Genomic DNA, 24,913 nt, shown 5'->3' on the forward strand with positions numbered 1-24,913 from the left:
CCATGTCGTCCAGCGTCCAGGTATGTGCACAGGAAAGGTGGTGACCTTTGCCATCATTCTTTCGCAGAGGCAATATCGTAGCCTATGAGGTTTATCCGAGGCGTGATCATTGCTGGTTGAAAACTTTACCCAATACCCCGCCAGGATGACTTGAAATACAGTCAGCTTTGGCAATTTTTGCCAGTCTCTTAAGAGACTTAGAAGGTCGTTGTAAATGAAAGATGTCTGCTAATGTTGTTCGTAGTGAGATTAGGGGAATCAAAGTTCCATCCCAATCGTTGGTGTCACATTCATTTCAATCTTTAATATGGGAGTCAACATTAAAGATATCAAGGTTGTGTTTTTACAGAGTGTTCTCTACGTCATATGTGATGATTTTGCGGAGAAAAGAGCAAATCATAAAAATGATTTAGCTGGCTTTTCACAGGCAGGGTCACGTTTTTGTCACACGTGCTTTATCTTGGGCCCCCTTAATAGTCAGTTCATCATGTTACGCAGACACACCTACACTTCCTTCAGCTTAGTAACGCTGCCTCTCTGGTGACGTTTTGGAGGACGACTGCTTTTTCCTCAAGAGAAGAGTGTCTCAAGCTAAAGCAAGACTTCTCCCCTTAAAGAGCTCTTGCGGACTCTGTTAGAAGACTGAAGCAGGTGCCGGCTCATTCTGGCATTCTAGTAACATTTACTCTGTCCACAGACCAATGAGTAATGAACAGGTCATGATAAAGAAATCCCAACCTTGTCTGCCAACATTATCAGACCATAGAAGGCATGAGAGGTCATGCCCTGGTACTGAGGAGTGAGCCCGGATAGCTCAGTCGGTAGAGCATCAGACTTTTAATCTGAGGGTCCAGGGTTCAAGTCCCTGTTCGGGCGATGAGCTCAGGTTTGTGTCCTGCCGACTACGTCAGCGAGCATCTCCCCTTGGCATTTGGGTCGGCCTCGGGGACGTATTGGATTTTGAGGGGCGGTTTCCCGGACAGGGATTAGACTTGTCCTCGACTAAAATAAATGCAAGAGCTGTCCAAACTGAAAAGAACTTGCTCTGACACCATTGCCCTTTGCTTTGCTGTGAAATGCACACAAGCAATGTTTTTAATAAGGCATGATTGTTCAAACTAGTTGTATTTCCTAATTAAACTGAGGCCTAGTCCTGTCTTAAACTAATCCCTGTGCGGGAAAACACCCCTGAGAGGCATTTTGCTTAAGGTTTGCCGGTGAAAGTAAACAAAAAATTGATTGAGACCTCAGAAAATGAATGCCAAGCGCCTTCCGGCCGACGCACTCAGGCAAACCTGCAGGCGCAGCTCTGCCGAAGCCTGGTGGCACGCCGTGATCGTATAGTGGTTAGTACTCTGCGTTGTGGCCGCAGCAACCCCGGTTCGAATCCGGGTCACGGCAGTCCATCCAGGGATGTGGGTGGATCATCCCACTGCTGCCCCTTTTGTACCTACCTGACCGACAAGTTCTTTTCAGCACACACCAAGCCCAGAGGGTTCGCGAGGTCGACTCGTTGTAGTCGTGGCCGAGTGGTTAAGGCGATGGACTTGAAATCCATTGGGGTCTCCCCGCGCAGGTTCAAACCCTGCCGACTATGTGCGTCTGCTCCTTGGCTTCAGAGATTCACTTGTTGGTTGTTCCAGCTCACGGAGTGCTGTGTTTCTGCTGCTCAAGTTGTTACCATTGGATTTGCGGATGGAAAATTAAGCAGCCTTTCATAGTTTCTCCTGTGTGTGTTAAACAAGCAGCCCTGTTGTCAAGTGACGCAGCTTTCGTTGTCATATTATCCATATACAGCACGCACAACATGAAACCAAAAAAGAGCTGGAACAGGTTTTTGTTTCGAAATGATGTGCATTGTGGCTAATCGAGTTGATCCTAACCTGATGTTAAGGATTAAGGCCCCACCCTTTTGTTTTCACAATTACCACAATTCCCTGCCCTGGATTGTTGTCCTTAATTCATTTAAAAATGTTTTGCACTCATGCTTTTCCTAATAGACAGCGAATAATGAGTAAACCTCTGGTGAAGATCTCTTACCTGTCGAAAAGGCAAAACATACAGCAAAGCCATACCTTCTTCTTCTTCTTCTTCGTTTAATGGCAAGAAGCACCAACTTTAAGGTGCATTATCGCCACCTTCTGTGTTGTAGTGTGAACCAGAGTTTGACCCCACAAAAAAGAACCTAGATTCCCTTAATCAATCCTGTTATTTTTAAACAATGAAATGATCTCTTCAAGCCGTAACCGATTGTATTCTAAGGGTACAAGTCAACAATTCCCACTTGCCTATTTTCCCTCTGCAATGTTTACCTTTTTCTCAATATACTTTCGTCAAAAACAAACAACATGATCTAAAAGCAGCATCTGAAGTCTAATCTCAGTTTAAAGCTTGATTACCACCATGTCGTCCAGCGTCCAGGTATGTGCACAGGAAAGGTGGTGACCTTTGCCAGCATTCTTTTGCAGAGGCAATATCGTAGCCTATGAGGTTTATCCGAGGCGTGATCATTGCTGGTTGAAAACTTTACCCAATACCCCGCCAGGATGACTTGAAATACAGTCAGCTTTGGCAATTTTTGCCAGTCTCTTAAGAGACTTAGAAGGTCGTTGTAAATGAAAGATGTCTGCTAATGTTGTTCGTAGTGAGATTAGCGGAATCAAAGTTCCATCCCAATCGTTGGTGTCACATTCATTTCAATGTTTAATGTGGGAGTCAACATTAAAGATATCAAGGTTGTGTTTTTACAGAGTGTTCTCTACGTCATATGTGATGATTTTGCGGAGAAAAGAGCAAATCATAAAAATGATTTAGCTGGCTTTTCACAGGCAGGGTCACGTTTTTGTCACACGTGCTTTATCTTGGGCCCCCTTAATAGTCAGTTCATCATGTTACGCAGACACACCTACACTTCCTTCAGCTTAGTAACGCTGCCTCTCTGGTGACGTTTTGGAGGACGACTGCTTTTTCCTCAAGAGAAGAGTGTCTCAAGCTAAAGCAAGACTTCTCCCCTTAAAGAGCTCTTGCGGACTCTGTTAGAAGACTGAAGCAGGTGCCGGCTCATTCTGGCATTCTAGTAACATTTACTCTGTCCACAGACCAATGAGTAATGAACAGGTCATGATAAAGAAATCCCAACCTTGTCTGCCAACATTATCAGACCATAGAAGGCATGAGAGGTCATGTCCTGGTACTGAGGAGTGAGCCCGGATAGCTCAGTCGGTAGAGCATCAGACTTTTAATCTGAGGGTCCAGGGTTCAAGTCCCTGTTCGGGCGATGAGCTCAGGTTTGTGTCCTGTCGACTACGTCAGCGAGCATCTCCCCTTGGCATTTGGGTCGGCCTCGGGGACGTATTGGATTTTGAGGGGCGGTTTCCCGGACAGGGATTAGACTTGTCCTCGACTAAAATAAATGCAAGAGCTGTCCAAACTGAAAAGAACTTGCTCTGACACCATTACCCTTTGCTTTGCTGTGAAATGCACACAAGCAATGTTTTTAATAAGGCATGATTGTTCAAACTAGTTGTATTTCCTAATTAAACTGAGGCCTAGTCCTGTCTTAAACTAATCCCTGTGCGGGAAAACACCCCTGAGAGGCATTTTGCTTAAGGTTTGCCGGTGAAAGTAAACAAAAAATTGATTGAGACCTCAGAAAATGAATGCCAAGCGCCTTCCGGCCGACGCACTCAGGCAAACCTGCAGGCGCAGCTCTGCCGAAGCCTGGTGGCACGCCGTGATCGTATAGTGGTTAGTACTCTGCGTTGTGGCCGCAGCAACCCCGGTTCGAATCCGGGTCACGGCAGTCCATCCAGGGATGTGGGTGGATCATCCCACTGCTGCCCCTTTTGTACCTACCTGACCGCCAAGTTCTTTTCAGCACACACCAAGCCCAGAGGGTTCGCGAGGTCGACTCGTTGTAGTCGTGGCCGAGTGGTTAAGGCGATGGACTTGAAATCCATTGGGGTCTCCCCGCGCAGGTTCAAACCCTGCCGACTACGTGCGTCTGCTCCTTGGCTTCAGAGATTCACTTGTTGGTTGTTCCAGCTCACGGAGTGCTGTGTTTCTGCTGCTCAAGTTGTTACCATTGGATTTGCGGATGGAACATTAAGCAGCCTTTCATAGTTTCTCCTGTGTGTGTTAAACAAGCAGCCCTGTTGTCAAGTGACGCAGCTTTCGTTGTCATATTATCCATATACAGCACGCACAACATGAAACCAAAAAAGAGCTGAAACAGGTTTTTGTTTAGAAATGATGTGCATTGTGGCTAATCGAGTTGATCCTAACCTGATGTTAAGGATTAAGGCCCCACCCTTTTGTTTTCACAATTACCACAATTCCCTGCCCTGGATTGTTGTCCTTAATTCATTTAAAAATGTTTTGCACTCATGCTTTTCCTAATAGACAGCGAATAATGAGTAAACCTCTGGTGAAGATCTCTTACCTGTCGAAAAGGCAAAACATACAGCAAAGCCATACCTTCTTCTTCTTCTTCTTCGTTTAATGGCAAGAAGCACCAACTTTAAGGTGCATTATCGCCACCTTCTGTGTTGGAGTGTGAACCAGAGTTTGACCCCACAAAAAAGAACCTAGATTCCCTTAATCAATCCTGTTATTTTTAAACAATGAAATGATCTCTTCAAGCCGTAACCGATTGTATTCTAAGGGTTCAAGTCAACAATTCCCACTTGCCTATTTTCCCTTTGCAATGTTTACCTTTTTCTCAATATACTTTCGTCAAAAACAAACAACATGATCTAAAAGCAGCATCTGAAGTCTAATCTCAGTTTAAAGCTTGATTACCACCATGTCGTCCAGCGTCCAGGTATGTGCACAGGAAAGGTGGTGACCTTTGCCAGCATTCTTTTGCAGAGGCAATATCGTAGCCTATGAGGTTTATCCGAGGCGTGATCATTGCTGGTTGAAAACTTTACCCAATACCCCGCCAGGATGACTTGAAATACAGTCAGCTTTGGCAATTTTTGCCAGTGTCTTAAGAGACTTAGAAGGTCGTTGTAAATGAAAGATGTCTGCTAATGTTGTTCGTAGTGAGATTAGCGGAATCAAAGTTCCATCCCAATCGTTGGTGTCACATTCATTTCAATCTTTAATGTGGGAGTCAACATTAAAGATATCAAGGTTGTGTTTTTACAGAGTGTTCTCTACGTCATATGTGATGATTTTGCGGAGAAAAGAGCAAATCATAAAAATGATTTAGCTGGCTTTTCACAGGCAGGGTCACGTTTTTGTCACACGTGCTTTATCTTGGGCCCCCTTAATAGTCAGTTCATCATGTTATGCAGACACACCTACACTTCCTTCAGCTTAGTAACGCTGCCTCTCTGGTGACGTTTTGGAGGACGACTGCTTTTTCCTCAAGAGAAGAGTGTCTCAAGCTAAAGCAAGACTTCTCCCCTTAAAAAGCTCTTGCGGACTCTGTTAGAAGACTGAAGCAGGTGCCGGCTCATTCTGGCATTCTAGTAACATTTACTCTGTCCACAGACCAATGAGTAATGAACAGGTCATGATAAAGAAATCCCAACCTTGTCTGCCAACATTATCAGACCATAGAAGGCATGAGAGGTCATGCCCTGGTACTGAGGAGTGAGCCCGGATAGCTCAGTCGGTAGAGCATCAGACTTTTAATCTGAGGGTCCAGGGTTCAAGTCCCTGTTCGGGCGATGAGCTCAGGTTTGTGTCCTGTCGACTACGTCAGCGAGCATCTCCCCTTGGCATTTGGGTCGGCCTCGGGGACGTATTGGATTTTGAGGGGCGGTTTCCCGGACAGGGATTAGACTTGTCCTCGACTAAAATAAATGCAAGAGCTGTCCAAACTGAAAAGAACTTGCTCTGACACCATTGCCCTTTGCTTTGCTGTGAAATGCACACAAGCAATGTTTTTAATAAGGCATGATTGTTCAAACTAGTTGTATTTCCTAATTAAACTGAGGCCTAGTCCTGTCTTAAACTAATCCCTGTGCGGGAAAACACCCCTGAGAGGCATTTTGCTTAAGGTTTGCCGGTGAAAGTAAACAAAAAATTGATTGAGACCTCAGAAAATGAATGCCAAGCGCCTTCCGGCCGACGCACTCAGGCAAACCTGCAGGCGCAGCTCTGCCGAAGCCTGGTGGCACGCCGTGATCGTATAGTGGTTAGTACTCTGCGTTGTGGCCGCAGCAATGCCGGTTCGAATCCGGGTCACGGCAGTCCGTCCATGGATGTGGGTGGATCATCCCACTGGTCCCCTTTTGTACCTACCTGACCGACAAGTTCCTTTCAGCAAACACCAAGCCCAGAGGGTTCGCCAGGTCCACTCGTTGTAGTCGTGGCCGAGTGGTTAAGGCGATGGACTTGAAGGGCCAATCCCATTTCTCTGTCTTACCCCTTCCCCTTCCCCTACCACTTCGTCTTACCCCTAGCCCTTGTCCCTCAAAACCAAGTGTTAAGCGCTAGGGGTGAAAACATACCCCTATGAAATGAGACACCGCTTGGTTATGGTTACGTCATCATGCATCGTCGTTTGCTGGCTGCCAGTTAAAACTGTAGACAAGCATGCAGTCCATTCATGGCTAGTTAGAGAAATACGGGAATGTTGTGCAAATCAGCAAATACGGGAATGTTGTGCAAATCAGCAACGTAACGTTAGCGTAGCAAACTAGCGAAATTTTAAAACATTTAAATTAAGAACATAATTCAAATATATATGAACAGGACTGTGTAGAGCACAAAACAAGACGTTAGTAATTTTTAAATTAATTATTAAGCCGAAAATACTTACATTTATGGGACTCTCTGGACGCTCTGGATGCCATTTTTGCCGGTTGCGCAGTGTATTCTGGGTACCCCTCGGTTTCAAATAAGCTCGCGGAAATTCTTGGTTTTAAGGGGTATCTACCACTTGCCCTTAGCCCTACCCCTTGATCAAAACGAGAATTGGGATAGCCCTTACTCTCACGTGAACGTGCAAAACTAAGGGGTAGGGGTAAGGGGAAGGGGGAAGGGGGAAGGGGGAAGGGGGAAGGGGGAAGGGGAAGGGGGAAGGGGAAGGGGAAGGGGTAAGGGGAAGGGGTAAGGGGAAGGGGTAAGACAGAGAAATGGGATTGGCCCGAAATCCATTGGGGTCTCCCCGCGCAGGTTCAAACCCTGCAGACTACGTGGGTTTGCTCCTTGGCTTCAGAGATTCATTTGTTGGTTGTTCCAGCTCACAGAGTGCTGTGTTTCTGCTGCTCAAGTTGTTACCATTGGATTCGCGGATGGAAAATTAAGCAGCCTTTCATAGTTTCTCCTGTGTGTGTTAAACAAGCAGCCCGGTTGTCAAGTGAAGCAGCTTTCGTTGTCATATTATCCATATACAGCACGCACAACATGAAACCAAAAAAGAGCTGGAACAGGTTTTTGTTTAGAAATGATGTGCATTGTGGCTAATCGAGTTGATCCTAACCTGATGTTAAGGATTAAGGCCCCACCCTTTTGTTTTCACAATTACCACAATTCCCTGCCCTGGATTGTTGTCCTTAATTCATTTAAAAATGTTTTGCACTCATGCTTTTCCTAATAGACAGCGAATAATGAGTAAACCTCTGGTGAAGATCTCTTACCTGTCGAAAAGGCAAAACATACAGCAAAGCCGTACCTTCTTCTTCTTCTTCTTCTTCGTTTAATGGCAAGAAGCACCAACTTTAAGGTGCATTATCGCCACCTTCTGTGTTGGAGTGTGAACCAGAGTTTGACCCCACAAAAAAGAACCTAGATTCCCTTAATCAATCCTGTTATTTTTAAACAATGAAATGATCTCTTCAAGCCGTAACCGATTGTATTCTAAGGGTTCAAGTCAACAATTCCCACTTGCCTATTTTCCCTTTGCAATGTTTACCTTTTTCTCAATATACTTTCGTCAAAAACAAACAACATGATCTAAAAGCAGCATCTGAAGTCTAATCTCAGTTTAAAGCTTGATTACCACCATGTCGTCCAGCGTCCAGGTATGTGCACAGGAAAGGTGGTGACCTTTGCCATCATTCTTTTGCAGAGGCAATATCGTAGCCTATGAGGTTTATCCGAGGCGTGATCATTGCTGGTTGAAAACTTTACCCAATACCCCGCCAGGATGACTTGAAATACAGTCAGCTTTGGCAATTTTTGCCAGTCTCTTAAGAGACTTAGAAGGTCGTTGTAAATGAAAGATGTCTGCTAATGTTGTTCGTAGTGAGATAAGGGGAATCAAAGTTCCATCCCAATCGTTGGTGTCACATTCATTTCAATCTTTAATGTGGGAGTCAACATTAAAGATATCAAGGTTGTGTTTTTACAGAGTGTTCTCTACGTCATATGTGATGATTTTGCGGAGAAAAGAGCAAATCATAAAAATGATTTAGCTGGCTTTTCACAGGCAGGGTCACGTTTTTGTCACACGTGCTTTATCTTGGGCCCCCTTAATAGTCAGTTCATCATGTTACGCAGACACACCTACACTTCCTTCAGCTTAGTAACGCTGCCTCTCTGGTGACGTTTTGGAGGACGACTGCTTTTTCCTCAAGAGAAGAGTGTCTCAAGCTGAAGCAAGACTTCTCCCCTTAAAGAGCTCTTGCGGACTCTGTTAGAAGACTGAAGCAGGTGCCGGCTCATTCTGGCATTCTAGTAAAATTTACTCTGCCCACAGACCAATGAGTAATGAACAGGTCATGATAAAGAAATCCCAATCCTTGTCTGCCAACATTATCAGACCATAGAAGGCATGAGAGGTCATGCCCTGGCACTGAGTAGTGAGCCCGGATAGCTCAGTCGGTAGAGCATCAGACTTTTAATCTGAGGGTCCAGAGTTCAAGTCCCTGTTCGGGCGATGAGCTCAGGTTTGTGTCGTGTCAACTACGTCAGCGAGCATCTCCCCTTGGCATTTGGGTCGGCCTTGAGGACGTATTGGATTTTGAGGGGCGGTTTCCCGGACAGGGATTAGACTTGTCCTCGACTAAAATAAATGCAAGAGCTGTCCAAACTGAAAAGAACTTGCTCTGACACCATTGCCCTTTGCTTTGCTGTGAAATGCACACAAGCAATGTATTTAATAAGGCATGATTGTTAAAACTAGTTGTATTTCCTAATTAAACTGAGGCCTAGTCCTGTCTTAAACTAATCCCTGTGCGGGAAAACACCCCTGAGAGGCATTTTGCTTAAGGTTTGCCGATGAAAGTAAACAAAAAATTGATTGAGACCTCAGAAAATGAATGCCAAGCGCCTTCCAGCCGACGCACTCAGGCAAACCTGCAGGCGCAGCTCTGCCGAAGCCCGGTGGCACGCCGTGATCGTATAGTGGTTAGTACTCTGCGTTGTGGCCGCAGCAACCCCGGTTCGAATCCGGGTCACGGCAGTTCGTCCATGGATGTGGGTGGATCATCCCACTGGTCCCCTTTTGTACCTACCTGACCGACAAGTTCCTTTCAGCAAACACCAAGCCCAGAGGGTTCGCCAGGTCCACTCGTTGTAGTCGTGGCCGTACCTGCTAGCGATCGGACAGCCTAACCATTCCTAACAACATTTGAATACCTCCGAACGAGGTCGGAACACTTCCGACTGAGGTCCGAACGATTTGCGAACAGCTCCTAACTACATCCAAACAGGTCCTAACGCAAATCCGATATACGAGCCAATCAATTCCTACCAAGACTGAAAGAGCCAATCAGCAATCAAGTTGACATGCCAATCGCGCCGCTGATTGGAGAAATGAGTTAACATTACATTCAATCTAATTCTCCGGAGGTAGAAGGTAAGCTTTTCAAATCACACATCAAATTATCAAATTAAAGCCAATGTTAACAGATTTGGTCAAACATTAACTCATGATTTTATTTGGATTGGTACACGCTTACGTAGCAAGTCAGCTAACGTGTATCAGTTATCGCTAACTAACCATAGTTAATACACACACACGCGTATGTATTTCATATACATATGGGTCAGCCCTTACGAAAATTAACCATGTTTTTGTGGTAAAAGTAGTAGTAACCATGTTTTTTTGGTGTATTGATTACTATTAGCAAAACAATGGTTTTACTACAGTAACCATGGTGTTACTATATGTGTTTGTTTGTTTGTTTGTTTGTTTGTTTTAACTGTATTAAAACCATGGTTTATTTACGTTAAGATGTACACATCAAAATTATTTTACAAAAGTATTTTATGTAGAAAGCAAAGCACAGTCATGTTTTTGTGGTAAAAGTAATAGTAACCATGTTGTATTGATTACTATTAGCAAAACAATGGTTTTACTACAGTAGCCATGGTGTAACTATATGTGTTTGTTTGTTTGTTTGATTTAACTGTATTAAAACCATGGGTCAACCCTTACGAAAATTAACCATGTTTTTGTGGTAAAAGTAGTAGTAAGCCTGGTTTTTTGGTGTATTGATTACTATTAGCAAAACAATGGTTTTACTACAGTAGCCATGGTGTAACTATATGTGTTTGTTTGTTTGTTTGTTTGTTTGATTGATTGATTTAACTGTATTAAAACCATGGTTTATTTACGTTAAGATGTACACATAAAAATAAATTTACAAAAGTATTTTGTGTAGAAAGCACATTAAATGTAAGTAAAGTGTGTACTGTTAAAGTTTAAAATACGTTTTTGGAAAGTCAATTTGTTTTCAACAATGTTACAATATATATATGAAAAAATTCAAACAATATGCTTATTTTGACATATTGAAATATATATTAAAAAAATAAGGAAGAATATTAAATGTTATTGTGTTTTAAATAATTCAAATTCTTACGGACAAATGGGCAAAACCTACGCTATTGGCAAATTTATTTAATGAGTCTTTTATTTAGTGTCTTCTGTAGATTAGGGGAAAATATATGATCTATATATTTTTGGCTCAGGACAAAAACAAAAAATCAATTAAACAGAAACACTTTTTTTTTTATTGGAAATAACAACGACAGTTTAAAGCTGTATTACACTTATTGTCTTTGTGCTTAAATCCTTTTTCATTTTCCATATATTTTCTCCTGTCTGATGTCTTTCTATGGCTGGATAGAAGAAAATAAACAACAGAAATGCATAACTACATTGATTTGTTTTAGATTATTTTTCAGATATGACGAAAACAGGGAAATCCTCTGCCTATTGGACTGACATTTGCCATAGGTATGCCCAGGGCACTTTCCAGTTTAGTACAGGAAAAAGACCTGGAAGCAAAAAATGGAAGGAGGTCCTGGAGCGGATTGATGCCTGTCCCCTGCAAAAGGGGAGTAAGGTGGACCTGTTTGGCAGGCACATCGTGTGCACTTGTGGGTTCCATAAGGTAGGTATATAATATAATATATATTAAAGGCAAGAAAAGTCCCTGTATCATGTAATATTTTGTGGCCTTGGTGAGTAGTTTTTGTCCTAATCTTTATTTTTCTCCAGTCAACAGGAACGACCTTAATTGAGGAAGAGCCTAAGGTAGAAGCAGGCGGCAGCTCAGAGGAGGCAGGGACATCACAGGCAGAACTGGGGGTGAAGTGTTCTCTGTGTAGTTTGGTTGTGGAGGCAGAGAAGTTCTCTGAACACCTCTCTGACTACCATGCTGAAGAGAGGTGTGACAGCTGTGGGGCCAGGGTCCAGGGTGCTGTTGGACTCCTCCAACACATTGAAACCGGCCATTATGGAGCCCTATTGGCTCCACGTGTTAGCCCTACAAATAAAAAAACATCTCCGTGCCCTTCACCATCTCCACAGGTGCCACCTACTCCGCTGCATTTGCTGTCTCCACTGCCATCCCGACGGCCATCTCCATCCCCACGGGCATCTCCATCCCCTTTAAAAAATCTGAAGTCATTTTCGTGCCCCTCACCATCTCCACAGCTGGCACCAATTCCGCAGCACTTTACGTCTCCACTGCCAACCCCACGGCCATCTCCATCCCCACGGGCATCTCCATCCCCTTTAAAAAATCTGAAGTCATCTTCGTGCCCCTCACCATCTCCACAGCTGGCACCAATTCTGCAGCACTTTAGGTCTCCACTGCCAACCCCACGGCCATCTCCATCCCCACGGGCATCTCCATCCCCTTTAAAAAATCTGAAGTCATTTTCGTGCCCCTCACCATCTCCACAGCTGGCACCAATTCCGCAGCACTTTACGTCTCCACTGCCAACCCCACGGCCATCTCCATCCCCACGGGCATCTCCATCCCCTTTAAAAAATCTGAAGTCATCTTCGTGCCCCTCACCATCTCCACAGCTGGCACCAATTCTGCAGCACTTTAGGTCTCCACTGCCAACCCCACGGCCATCTCCATCCCCACGGGCATCTCCATCCCCTTTAAAAAATCTGAAGTCATTTTCGTGCCCCTCACCATCTCCACAGCTGGCACCAATTCCGCAGCACTTTACGTCTCCACTGCCAACCCCACGGCCATCTCCATCCCCACGGGCATCTCCATCCCCTTTAAAAAATCTGAAGTCATCTTCGTGCCCCTCACCATCTCCACAGCTGGCACCAATTCTGCAGCACTTTAGGTCTCCACTGCCAACCCCACGGCCATCTCCATCCCCACGGGCATCTCCATCCCCTCTAAAAAATCCTAAGTCATCTTCATGCCCCTCACCATCTCCACAGCTACCACCAATTCCGCAGCACTTTCCATCTCCACTGCCAACCCCACAGCCATCTCCATCACCGCGGGCATCTCCATCCCCTTTAAAAAATCCTAATTCATCTCCGTGCCTCTCACCATCTCCACAGCAGCACTTTCCTTCTCCACTGCCATTCCCGCGGGCATCTCCATCCCAGCAGCCTCCTTCCACCTTATGTCCAGCACCCTCACTGCAGCCCACACCACCTCTGCCTCAGGCTGTTACTGATTGGGAAAGCTTTCTACCCAGTCAGTTCAAGAGAGTCCTCCAGCCAGCTGATTGGGTGTGGATTGCCAAATGCCTCTATGAGCCCACAGGGCAGCTCAGGCAGCAGATCAAGGCGAACTGGTTTTATCCACCGATTCAGCCCAAGCCATCTCCTCCTGAGCCCGAGTGGTACTTCCGTCAGAGAATGTTCTTGTGGGCACCAATGAGGATGTGGGGCATTCCTCTTAAATGCACACAGTGTGGCCGCAAGATGCACCATTCAGGGATCTACCCGAAGGTCAGGGAGGTGATCGACATGGACAGCCGCTACTACCTGGTGGGTGGAGACTATCCGCGCTGCAGTACATGCAAGGTGCCAGTATGCCCATGGAGCCAGGAAATCCTTTCACAACTGGATGTTGCACACAGGGCCCTGTTTCCAGCCGTGCTGACCACTCAGCTAGCCCTGGACAGGAAATGTGTAACCTTTCTCCGGCCAAGGACCAGCAGCAACAGTTCCTCCTACCTCCAGTCAGCAGTAGAGGAAGTCCACAGTGAGGAGTGGGCACGGCAGACCATCCAGTAACTCTCTGACTGTGAGCATCATTTGAGAAAGGTTGCCCTGGTCCAATCTGCAACGACACCTGCCTTTTCTGCACCTGCACCCTTCAGGCCACTTCCACTTGCCCAGTGGTTTGAGACTGTCCACTCCAACGACATCCTCAGTCATCTGGATGAGATGAAGGGGGTGATTACAACCACCTATGGCCGAATCCTGAAAATGGATTCTACTAAGAAGGTAAAATAACATTTTGAGAATGAGGTTTATTTTTAGCTATAAATGTTAATTAATTGGAATGGATATAATTTCATAATAACTATGAATAAGTGTGCATTTGTGTTATATACTATTGTAATGCACCAAAATATTTTTTATGTATAATTATTCCCATCACAATGTCTTTATGTGTCCTTATGTTTGTTTTTCAGATCACCAAAAAGTTGGCTGGTGGCATTGGGGGCACGGCTGCATGGATGACGAACATTGGGAATGAGCTCGGCCAGGTTCTGAACAGTGTTCTAACAACAACTGAAGGCGCAGGACTGGAGGAGCTGTGCCAGGGTGTTGTGAGACGCTACCAGAATGCTGGCGAGCCAGAGCCTGAGGTCATCTATGTTGACCGGGATTGCTGCAGTAAGTCAGGTGGGATTTTCAAAGACTTTTTTGTTTTTCAACATTTTTCAAATGTCAATTGCAATATATTTTGCAAAAGTTATTAGTGGTGTAAAAAAAATCACTTTTTCCTATTGTGATGTGATGGTAATAAGTATAATTTTTAGTGTCAGTGTAATGTAATTGTTATAAAGTTTAATGAACTAAAATAAAATGCATGCTTTTTTCATCCTCCACAGGTGCACCTGCGGTGCTAAATCTTTTTCGGCCATGGAAGTCTCTTGTACGGCTAGATGTCTTCCATTTCATGAGAAGATTCAACTGTGGCCTTACTACAGAGCACCACCCTCTCTATGGTACCTTTTGTTCAAAACTTTCCTCTTGTATTTTTGAGTGGGATCAGGAGGATGTAAAAGAACTTAAGGCGGCCAAGACAGGGGACTGGAAGAACAGCCATGGTGGACAGGCTCCCACTGAGGCACAGCTCATGGCCAGCATCAGCCCAGGTGAACTGGCAAAGCACTGTAGGCGGCGGACGCGCAAGGCTGAGGAGATCCGGGCCATGATTTCAGGGCTGCTGGAATCAGTCTGGGAGATAACAGACACTACAGGACTTCGCTTGGTTAACCCTGACAGCATGCACCATGTCTGGGAGATGCAACAAAAACACCTTGAGTGCATCCAGGACCCCCCACATGTAGAGTTGTATACAAAGACGGGGACACTCCAGAAGGGTGGAAAAATCCTAAAGGTGCTTAGGTGTGGCAGGGGGACATCATCGCTGGAGAGTTTTCATCGCCACCAGTGCCTTTATTCCTGGTAAATTCTGATTGTTAAATTGCAGTATGTTCTGTCGATTTCTAAGTTAAAATTGTTAACTATGGTTACTAACTGGATTTGTCTTCTTTTCATGGAATACCAGCTACTTTTCTCATTATTCCATTTTACTGTTCTATAATTGTGTCATTGAATTTGTATGATTAAAATTGTTGACTGAATCAGTGCATTTTCATTCTTAGGATGGAGATGCAATGCCATGCACACACAAATGTACATGTTAGAGGGGGTCTCAAGGTGGAACATGAGCCGGGCAAAAGAAAGTGTATCTTTGGTGGGGGCCTCAACACTCAGGACATTTGATGTCCGCTTAATGTCTCATTTAAATAAAATGAGCCAACGGATCCTTGGTTGTGCTTTGATGCCAGAATTCACTCCTCCAGGAAAACCCACTGGTAATATATTTCTCAGGGCAATGCTGAGTATTTAAGTACTTTCTCTCTCATGTGTGTCTGTGAGTGCCCTCTCCCCATTAACAATGTGTTAAAAATTATTGCAGGGGAGCGTATTGCAGTGGAGTACTTGTTGGCCCAGTCCAATAGAGGCGACCTGTTGATGGCACACCACAATGATATGCCCGAAGTCCCCCCAGAGGACCCTGAAGATTTTAGTGAAGTTGACACGACTGTGTGCCATGCAGCTGACCTTAGGGCTGATGACTCTGACCCTCCAGCAGCTGATGACTCTGACCCTCCAGCAGCTGATGACTCTGACCCTCCAGCAGCTGATGACTCTGACCCTCCAGCAGCTGATGACTCTGACCCTCCAGCAGCTGATGACTCTGACCCTCCAGCAGCTGATGACTCTGACCCTCCAGCAGCTGTCATGGAGGTCCAGGTGAGCAGTGAGGTTGATGACACTGGACCCAAATCCCCTGATAAAGGAGTCACTGAGGATGAGGAGGATGACACTGCAAGTCCTAGCACATCAGGCCAGGTAATATTGCTCCTATTCTATCTCATAGTTTCAAAAGAATGTATCTGTTGCAGTGCAAAACACTTATTGTCAACTGTTTATAAAGTTAAAATAGACCATTTGCGCGTTTGCAAACAGAGATGACGTTTATTGTGGGCAGAGGCCAACTGGTGGCAGAAAGTGACAGCTCTGCTCGGCAGTAGCGGTGTGAAGTGATTTAGCATTAAACCGTGATTGTACTGGATCCGGTGTTCTGTTGACGTCTGTTACTTTTTAGTTAAATGTTTCTTACAGCGTTTTCATCATGTTACATATATATTTTTAGATAAATTAAAAGTTTAAATGGCTTGGCTACTGATATGTATTGTGTATGTAATGTATATGTATTGTTCTTTATTGGTAAATCAATTATTTTACAGTATGAATCGCTAAAGTACATATAAAACTAAGCAATACTATCAAGTATTTTATATAATACCATTTATTAAATATTTAATAATTTTCCTGTTTTCTATTATTTATTCCTTATATTTATAGCCTACGTATTTGCTCTAAAACTATTATAAAACTATTATGTTTACAAACAAATTAATATGCATAGGCTTGTTTATATATTAATAACACTTTACATCATATGTGTGTGTGCTATATTTATATATTTTTTAAGTATGTAAACATCATAAGTTTAGAACAAAGTGGTAGAAGACAAGATATAAGGTAAAATGAAATATTAGAAAACGGAAAAATATGAAATATTTAATAAATGGTGATATTATAGCTTTTTTAGTATAACCAATTAAAATCTAAAATCTTTCTAAATAAATTATAAACGTAACGTGATAAAAACACTATAAGAAACACATAGAGGAAACAGACTTCGAGGGAACACAGGATATCTTCTCTAATTATTTTCTATTCTAATTATTAAAAGATTTCTAGATGATTTCATCACTTCAGTCTGTCCGTTTAAGGGCTTATTGCAAACATAAACATCTACGTTTATCTTCAAATAGTTTCTTTTACGATATACTATAAAAATGAAAGCCATCTTTATTGGCATTCCTATTCTGACACTCGACAGCACAACAAGACATTTTCGAGTGGGCTATCTTGCTCGTTTCACTTGTGTCTAATTCATTTCCACTGTTTTTCTGCCACCAAATACGTCTATATGTGCATGTACACTGCAAAATAATTACTACAACACTGTATACATTTATTGGACTGTGGTTGGCTTTTTTCTAAATTTTTAGAATACACGGCGTGATTCCAGAGGTGTCTTGGGCTGGGAGGCAGTTGATGCCCTGGCAGCCTACCTGGTTGGGCTAAACCGAACAATCACTGCCTTGTCATCACAAGAGGAGGCCAACATAGTCCAGCTGTATATGGCTCTGCATGCTATGGACAAGGTACCATTAAAATATAAACAGAAGGTTAAGAAGAAGACTTTGCAAGGACCTTGGAGAGCATCCAGAAAGCGGAGTGGCTCTGCTCCAGGACAGCAGGCAGCAGAGAGGTAATTTGACTTTTTACGTAAGATATAATGTATAGGCAGCAGGTCATCCCGTTTATTACATAGCCATTACCTCATAAGTTAGGTAAGAAACATTTAAATATTGATTTAAAATCATTTATTTGCTTATTTTTAATGACTACAGATCGTCCGTAATAATAACTTTTACTTTTGGTTTTAAGAAAAATAATCAACACCTGTGGAACATTTCTCAACCCCAAAATAAAGTATTCAACAGGCCATACATATATATATGTGGTATAACTGAAAAGAACAAGCCTTGGAATGTTGTGGCTGGCCAATCAGAATAAAGCACAAAAATAATAATTTATAACCTAGTATACAGTCCAGATTAAATCATCCTTCTTTTCCATAGACTGTTTATGACTCATGGGCAAGTGGCTCAGGATCCAGAAGTCCACAGGGTCTGTGATTGTGTTTGCCTAAAACTTTTGAAAGAGTTTCAGCAAGCACGTAATAGGCCCAAAGACACAAAAGGAAAAACTCTGGCAATTCCACAATCTATTGTGGTGGTATACAGCCACTTAAAACAGCTGCTGGAGGACAGCAAAGCAGTTTTAGGAAAGACTAACCTGGTTTTGGTCCCAATAAACATCACTACTGTCTCCTCATGGTGAGTTTTCTTTTATGCAAGACTTTTATACAAATAACAATTGTATATCAATATTGTACTTACACATGCTTCTTTTAAAAAACATTATGCTAAGTAAAGACAATGGGTTTTAATCCATTAAAATTGCTAATTTAATATCAAAAATCTCACAGGCTAGAAAGAAGACTGAAACGTGTCAACAAAGACATGCTACTGCAGGGTACTGCACTGCCAAAACAATTATATTTGGCAAAGGAGTCACTTGCTGAAGTGCGAGAACTTCCAGCTGCTCCTGTACAACATGGGCATGAGGCTATGGAATTTGAGGAGCCAGCAAATCAGGAGGGAGAGGCCTTCATTCGCAAGCGTACCTCCAGCAGGTGCCCACTGCCCACCCAACCTCCTGGATGTTACTCTGCATTTCCTATATACCCACCACACTTTGCATTCCCCCCTGGGTCCTACCCACCTTATCTCAGCTACCCACCAGGTCTACCAGTGCCTCAGTCCACCCAGTACCAGTCCCCGTACCAGCCCCCGTACCAGTACCAGCCCCCGTACCAGTACCAGCCCCCGTACCACTATCAGCCCCCTTCCCAGTACCAGTGTCAGCCCACTCCACAGTGTCAGCCCACTCCACAGTGTCAGCCCACTCCACAGTGCCAGCCCACTCCACAGTGCCAGCCCACTCCACAGTGCCAGCCCACTCCACAGTGCCAGCCGCCTGATAACCTGCCACCACAAACTTGTCCCTCTTCCCAGCCCAGGCAGCGCATATGGAGAAGGAAAAAAGCTGCCCAAGAAGACAGGGAGCGAGAGGCTAGAGGTGAACCTCCACTAAAACGACTAGCAAAGGATATATATCACTATATCTGCAAGCAGTGTGGGCTGGCAAAAAATAAGACAACTGGCCACACTCAACTGAAGGGCCAGTGGTATTGTCCAGCCTCAGGCCTCTCTGTTGCACAGTGGAGGGAAAATGTTCAGGGAGGTCTTTGATTTTTTTTTACATTTGTTTATACTTGTATATATACAGTTAGGTTTTATATTGTTGTTTTTATAGTTAAGTTTTAAAAAGTTTTAGTGTTTCCTGTGTGTGTGTTTTGAACATTTTTTTTTAGTTGCTGTTTGCAGTGCTTTGTGTGAACAATGTTTGTAAAACAGAAATGCACACCTCTTGTGGTGTAATAGTAACACATTCATCCTTTGGGTGAAAGATTCCAGGTGCAAATCCTGGCAAGAGTGTGTGGTGGGTTTGTCACACGAGTATTTCAGTTTTTTATAAATTGTATAGTAAAAAATCAATCAAAAACCATTTACTAACCTCCTAGGTGATTGTTCCAGATGGCTATTTTATTTTTTTCTTTCTTTTTCTCCCCCCCCCCTTTCCCCCCTCTTTTCCCTTTCTTTCCCCCTCATAGCATAGTGACGCAGCTTTCGTTGTCATATTATCCATATACAGCACGCACAACATGAAACCAAAAAAGAGCTGGAACAGGTTTTTGTTTAGAAATGATGTGCATTGTGGCTAATCGAGTTGATCCTAACCTGATGTTAAGGATTAAGGCCCCACCCTTTTGTTTTCACAATTACCACAATTCCCTGCCCTGGATTGTTGTCCTTAAGTCATTTAAAAATGTTTTGCACTCATGCTTTTCCTAATAGACAGCGAATAATGAGTAAACCTCTGGTGAAGATCTCTTACCTGTCGAAAAGGCAAAACATACAGCAAAGCCGTACCTTCTTCTTCTTCTTCTTCTTCTTCGTTTAATGGCAAGAAGCACCAACTTTAAGGTGCATTATCGCCACCTTCTGTGTTGGAGTGTGAACCAGAGTTTGACCCCACAAAAAAGAACCTAGATTCTCTTAATCAATCCTGTTATCTTTAAACAATGAAATGATCTCTTCAAGCCGTAACCGATTGTATTCTAAGGGTTCAAGTCAACAATTCCCACTTGCCTATTTTCCCTCTGCAATGTTTACCTTTTCCTCAATATACTTTCGTCAAAAACAAACAACATGATCTAAAAGCAGCATCTAAAGTCTAATCTCAGTTTAAAGCTTGATTACCACCATGTCGTCCAGCATCCAGGTATGTGCACAGGAAAGGTGGTGACCTTTTCCGTCATTCTTTTGCAGAGGCAATATCGTAGCCTATGAGGTTTATCCGAAGCGTGATCATTGCTGGTTGAAAACTTTACCCAATACCCCGCCAGGAAGACTTGAAATACAGTCAGCTTTGGCAATTTTTGCCTGTCTCTTAAGAGACTTAGAAGGTCGTTGTAAGTGAAAGATGTCTGCTAATGTTGTTCGTAGTGAGATTAGGGGAATCAAAGTTCCATCCCAATCGTTGGTATCACATTCATTTCAATCTTTAATGTGGGAGTCAACGTTAAAGATATCAAGGTTGTGTTTTTACAGAGTGTTCTCTACGTCATATGTGATGATTTTGCGGAGAAAAGAGCAAATCATAAAAATGATTTAGCTGGCTTTTCACAGGCAGGGTCACGTTTTTGTCACACGTGCTTTATCTTGTGCACCTCAAGAGTCAGTTCATCATGTTACGCAGACACACCTACACTTCCTTCAGCTTAGTAACGCTGCCTCTCTGGTGACGTTTTGGAGGACGACTGCTTTTTCCTCAAGAGAAGAGTGTCTCAAGCTGAAGCAAGACTTCTCCCCTTAAAGAGCTCTTGCGGACTCTGTTAGAAGACTGAAGCAGGTGCCGGCTCATTCTGGCATTCTAGTAAAATTTACTCTGTCCACAGACCAATGAGTAATGAACAGGTCATGATAAAGAAATCCCAATCCTTGTCTGCCAACATTATCAGACCATAGAAGGCATGAGAGGTCATGCCCTGGCACTGAGGACTGAGCCCGGATAGCTCAGTCGGTAGAGCATCAGACTTTTAATCTGAGGGTCCAGGGTTCAAGTCCCTGTTCGGGCGATGAGCTCAGGTTTGTGTCGTGTCAACTACGTCAGCGAGCATCTCCCCTTGGCATTTGGGTCGGCCTTGAGGACGTATTGGATTTTGAGGGGCGGTTTCCCGGACAGGGATTAGACTTGTCCTCGACTAAAATAAATGCAAGAGCTGTCCAAACTGAAAAGAACTTGCTCTGACACCATTGCCCTTTGCTTTGCTGTGAAATGCACACAAGAAATGTATTTAATAAGGCATGATTGTTAAAACTAGTTGTATTTCCTAATTAAACTGAGGCCTAGTCCTGTCTTAAACTAATCCCTGTGCGGGAAAACACCCCTGAGAGGCATTTTGCTTAAGGTTTGCCGATGAAAGTAAACAAAAAATTGATTGAGACCTCAGAAAATGAATGCCAAGCGCCTTCCGGCCGACGCACTCAGGCAAACCTGCAGGCGCAGCTCTGCCGAAGCCCGGTGGCACGCCGTGATCGTATAGTGGTTAGTACTCTGCGTTGTGGCCGCAGCAACCCCGGTTCGAATCCGGTCCCCTTTTGTACCCACCTGACCGACAAGTTCCTTTCAGCAAACACCAAGCCCAGAGGGTTCGCCAGGTCCACTCGTTGCAGTCGTGGCCGAGTGGTTAAGGCGATGGACTTGAAATCCATTGGGGTCTCCCCGCGCAGGTTCAAACCCTGCCGACTACGTGGGTTTGCTCCTTGGCTTCAGAGATTCATTTGTTGGTTGTTCCAGCTCACGGACTGCTGTGTTTCTGCTGCTCAAGTTGTTACCATTGGATTCGCGGATGGGAAATTAAGCAGCCTTTCATAGTTTCTCCTGTGTGTGTTAAACAAGCAGCCCGGTTGTCAAGTGACGCAGCTTTCGTTGTCATATTATCCATATACAGCACGCACAACATGAAACCAAAAAAGAGCTGGAACAGGTTTTTGTTTAGAAATGATGTGCATTGTGGCTAATCGAGTTGATCCTAACCTGATGTTAAGGATTAAGGCCCCACCCTTTTGTTTTCACAATTACCACAATTCCCTGCCCTGGATTGTTGTCCTTAATTCATTTAAAAATGTTTTGCACTCATACTTTTCCTAATAGACAGCGAATAATGAGTAAACCTCTGGTGAAGATCTCTTACCTGTCGAAAAGGCAAAACATACAGCAAAGCCGTACCTTCTTCTTCTTCTTCTTCTTCTTCGTTTAATGGCAAGAAGCACCAACTTTAAGGTGCATTATCGCCACCTTCTGTGTTGGAGTGTGAACCAGAGTTTGACCCCACAAAAAAGAACCTAGATTCTCTAAATCAATCCTGTTATCTTTAAACAATGAAATGATCTCTTCAAGCCGTAACCGATTGTATTCTAAGGGTTCAAGTCAACAATTCCCACTTGCCTATTTTCCCTCTGCAATGTTTACCTTTTCCTCAATATACTTTCGTCAAAAACAAACAACATGATCTAAAAGCAGCATCTAAAGTCTAATCTCAGTTTAAAGCTTGATTACCACCATGTCGTCCAGCATCCAGGTATGTGCACAGGAAAGGTGGTGACCTTTTCCGTCATTCTTTCGCAGAGGCAATATCGTAGCCTATGAGGTTTATCCGAGGCGTGATCATTGCTGGTTGAAAACTTTACCCAATACCCCGCCAGGACGACCCGAAATACAATCAGCCTTGGCAAATTTTGCCAGTCTCTTAAGAGACTTAGAAGGTCGTTGTAAATGAAAGATGTCTGCTAATGTTGTTCGTAGTGAGATTAGGGGAATCAAAATTCCATCCCAATCGTTGGTGTCACATTCATTTCAATCTTTAATGTGGGAGTCAACATTAAAGATATCAAGGTTGTGTTTTTACAGAGTGTTCTCTACGTCATATGTGATGATTTTGCGGAAAAAAGAGCAAATCATAAAAATGATTTAGCTGGCTTTTCACAGGCAGGGTCACGTTTTTGTCACACGTGCTTTATCTTGGGCCCCCTTAATAGTCAGTTCATCATGTTACGCAGACACACCTACACTTCCTTCAGCTTAGTAACGCTGCCTCTCTGGTGACGTTTTGGAGGACGACTGCTTTTTCCTCAAGAGAAGAGTGTCTCAAGCTAAAGCAAGACTTCTCCCCTTAAAGAGCTCTTGCGGACTCTGTTAGAAGACTGAAGCAGGTGCCGGCTCATTCTGGCATTCTAGTAACATTTACTCTGTCCACAGACCAATGAGTAATGAACAGGTCATGATAAAGAAATCCCAACCTTGTCTGCCAACATTATCAGACCATAGAAGGCATGAGAGGTCATGCCCTGGTACTGAGGAGTGAGCCCGGATAGCTCAGTCGGTAGAGCATCAGACTTTTAATCTGAGGGTCCAGGGTTCAAGTCCCTGTTCGGGCGATGAGCTCAGGTTTGTGTCCTGTTGACTACGTCAGCGAGCATCTCCTCTTGGCATTTGGGTCGGCCTCGGGGACGTATTGGATTTTGAGGGGCGGTTTCCCGGACAGGGATTAGACTTGTCCTCGACTAAAATAAATGCAAGAGCTGTCCAAACTGAAAAGAACTTGCTCTGACACCATTGCCCTTTGCTTTGCTGTGAAATGCATACAAGCAATGTTTTTAATAAGGCATGATTGTTCAAACTAGTTGTATTTCCTAATTAAACTGAGGCCTAGTCCTGTCTTAAACTAATCCCTGTGCGGGAAAACACCCCTGAGAGGCATTTTGCTTAAGGTTTGCCGGTGAAAGTAAACAAAAAATTGATTGAGACCTCAGAAAATGAATGCCAAGCGCCTTCCGGCCGACGCACTCAGGCAAACCTGCAGGCGCAGCTCTGCCGAAGCCTGGTGGCACGCCGTGATTGTATAGTGGTTAGTACTCTGCGTTGTGGCCGCAGCAACCCCGGTTTGAATCCGGGTCACGGCAGTCCATCCAGGGATGTGGGTGGATCATCCCACTGATGCCCCTTTTGTACCTACCTGACCGACAAGTTCTTTTCAGCACACACCAAGCCCAGAGGGTTCGCGAGGTCGACTCGTTGTAGTCGTGGCCGAGTGGTTAAGGCGATGGACTTGAAATCCATTGGGGTCTCCCCGCGCAGGTTCAAACCCTGCCGACTACGTGCGTCTGCTCCTTGGCTTCAGAGATTCACTTGTTGGTTGTTCCAGCTCACAGAGTGCTGTGTTTCTGCTGCTCAAGTTGTTACCATTGGATTTGCGGATGGAAAATTAAGCAGCCTTTCATAGTTTCTCCTGTGTGTGTTAAACAAGCAGCCCTGTTGTCAAGTGACGCAGCTTTCGTTGTCATATTATCCATATACAGCACGAACAACATGAAACCAAAAAAGAGCTGGAACAGGTTTTTGTTTAGAAATGATGTGCATTGTGGCTAATCGAGTTGATCCTAACCTGATGTTAAGGATTAAGGCCCCACCCTTTTGTTTTCACAATTACCACAATTCCCTGCCCTGGATTGTTGTCCTTAATTCATTTAAAAATGTTTTGCACTCATGCTTTTCCTAATAGACAGCGAATAATGAGTAAACCTCTGGTGAAGATCTCTTACTTGTCGAAAAGGCAAAACATACAGCAAAGCCATACCTTCTTCTTCTTCTTCTTCGTTTAATGGCAAGAAGCACCAACTTTAAGGTGCATTATCGCCACCTTCTGTGTTGGAGTGTGAACCAGAGTTTGACCCCACAAAAAAGAACCTAGATTCCCTTAATCAATCCTGTTATTTTTAAACAATGAAATGATCTCTTCAAGCCGTAACCGATTGTATTCTAAGGGTACAAGTCAACAATTCCCACTTGCCTATTTTCCCTCTGCAATGTTTACCTTTTCCTCAATATACTTTCGTCAAAAACAAACAACATGATCTAAAAGCAGCATCTGAAGTCTAATCTCAGTTTAAAGCTTGATTACCACCATGTCGTCCAGCGTCCAGGTATGTGCACAGGAAAGGTGGTGACCTATGCCATCATTCTTTCGCAGAGGAAATATCGTAGCCTATGAGGTTTATCCGAGGCGTGATCATTGCTGTTTGAAAACTTTACCCAATACCCCGCCAGGATGACTTGAAATACAGTCAGCTTTGGCAATTTTTGCCAGTCTCTTAAGAGACTTAG

The 24,913-nt window shown here is 43.9% G+C and overlaps 1 protein-coding gene and 20 non-coding genes across 21 annotated transcripts in view; all 21 read left to right on the forward strand.

Moving 5' to 3' along the window:
- Nucleotides 1-24,913, forward strand: part of prr13 (proline rich 13) — a 359,338-nt gene that overhangs the window by 188,254 nt on the left and 146,171 nt on the right. The window lies entirely within an intron of this gene.
- On the forward strand, nt 56-196 carry LOC141369634 (U4 spliceosomal RNA). The gene has a single exon (XR_012373429.1). It is a non-coding gene; the product is annotated as a U4 spliceosomal RNA (small nuclear RNA).
- trnak-uuu (transfer RNA lysine (anticodon UUU)) lies at nt 804-876 on the forward strand. The gene has a single exon. It is a non-coding gene; the product is annotated as a tRNA-Lys (tRNA).
- On the forward strand, nt 1,330-1,401 carry trnah-gug (transfer RNA histidin (anticodon GUG)). The gene has a single exon. It is a non-coding gene; the product is annotated as a tRNA-His (tRNA).
- Nucleotides 1,516-1,597, forward strand: trnas-uga (transfer RNA serine (anticodon UGA)). Its single transcript has one exon. It is a non-coding gene; the product is annotated as a tRNA-Ser (tRNA).
- On the forward strand, nt 2,457-2,597 carry LOC141369635 (U4 spliceosomal RNA). The gene has a single exon (XR_012373430.1). It is a non-coding gene; the product is annotated as a U4 spliceosomal RNA (small nuclear RNA).
- trnak-uuu (transfer RNA lysine (anticodon UUU)) lies at nt 3,205-3,277 on the forward strand. Its single transcript has one exon. It is a non-coding gene; the product is annotated as a tRNA-Lys (tRNA).
- Nucleotides 3,731-3,802, forward strand: trnah-gug (transfer RNA histidin (anticodon GUG)). Its single transcript has one exon. It is a non-coding gene; the product is annotated as a tRNA-His (tRNA).
- Nucleotides 3,917-3,998, forward strand: trnas-uga (transfer RNA serine (anticodon UGA)). The gene has a single exon. It is a non-coding gene; the product is annotated as a tRNA-Ser (tRNA).
- Nucleotides 4,858-4,998, forward strand: LOC141369649 (U4 spliceosomal RNA). The gene has a single exon (XR_012373444.1). It is a non-coding gene; the product is annotated as a U4 spliceosomal RNA (small nuclear RNA).
- On the forward strand, nt 5,606-5,678 carry trnak-uuu (transfer RNA lysine (anticodon UUU)). Its single transcript has one exon. It is a non-coding gene; the product is annotated as a tRNA-Lys (tRNA).
- On the forward strand, nt 8,015-8,155 carry LOC129428267 (U4 spliceosomal RNA). Its single transcript, XR_008638909.2, has one exon. It is a non-coding gene; the product is annotated as a U4 spliceosomal RNA (small nuclear RNA).
- On the forward strand, nt 8,764-8,836 carry trnak-uuu (transfer RNA lysine (anticodon UUU)). Its single transcript has one exon. It is a non-coding gene; the product is annotated as a tRNA-Lys (tRNA).
- trnah-gug (transfer RNA histidin (anticodon GUG)) lies at nt 9,290-9,361 on the forward strand. Its single transcript has one exon. It is a non-coding gene; the product is annotated as a tRNA-His (tRNA).
- Nucleotides 20,005-20,145, forward strand: LOC129428289 (U4 spliceosomal RNA). The gene has a single exon (XR_008638930.2). It is a non-coding gene; the product is annotated as a U4 spliceosomal RNA (small nuclear RNA).
- On the forward strand, nt 20,753-20,825 carry trnak-uuu (transfer RNA lysine (anticodon UUU)). The gene has a single exon. It is a non-coding gene; the product is annotated as a tRNA-Lys (tRNA).
- trnas-uga (transfer RNA serine (anticodon UGA)) lies at nt 21,420-21,501 on the forward strand. Its single transcript has one exon. It is a non-coding gene; the product is annotated as a tRNA-Ser (tRNA).
- LOC141369658 (U4 spliceosomal RNA) lies at nt 22,367-22,507 on the forward strand. Its single transcript, XR_012373453.1, has one exon. It is a non-coding gene; the product is annotated as a U4 spliceosomal RNA (small nuclear RNA).
- trnak-uuu (transfer RNA lysine (anticodon UUU)) lies at nt 23,115-23,187 on the forward strand. The gene has a single exon. It is a non-coding gene; the product is annotated as a tRNA-Lys (tRNA).
- On the forward strand, nt 23,827-23,908 carry trnas-uga (transfer RNA serine (anticodon UGA)). The gene has a single exon. It is a non-coding gene; the product is annotated as a tRNA-Ser (tRNA).
- LOC141369647 (U4 spliceosomal RNA) lies at nt 24,768-24,908 on the forward strand. Its single transcript, XR_012373442.1, has one exon. It is a non-coding gene; the product is annotated as a U4 spliceosomal RNA (small nuclear RNA).

This window comes from Misgurnus anguillicaudatus, chromosome 14, assembly GCF_027580225.2.
Source record: "Misgurnus anguillicaudatus chromosome 14, ASM2758022v2, whole genome shotgun sequence".
Taxonomy (NCBI): Eukaryota; Metazoa; Chordata; class Actinopteri; order Cypriniformes; family Cobitidae; genus Misgurnus; species Misgurnus anguillicaudatus.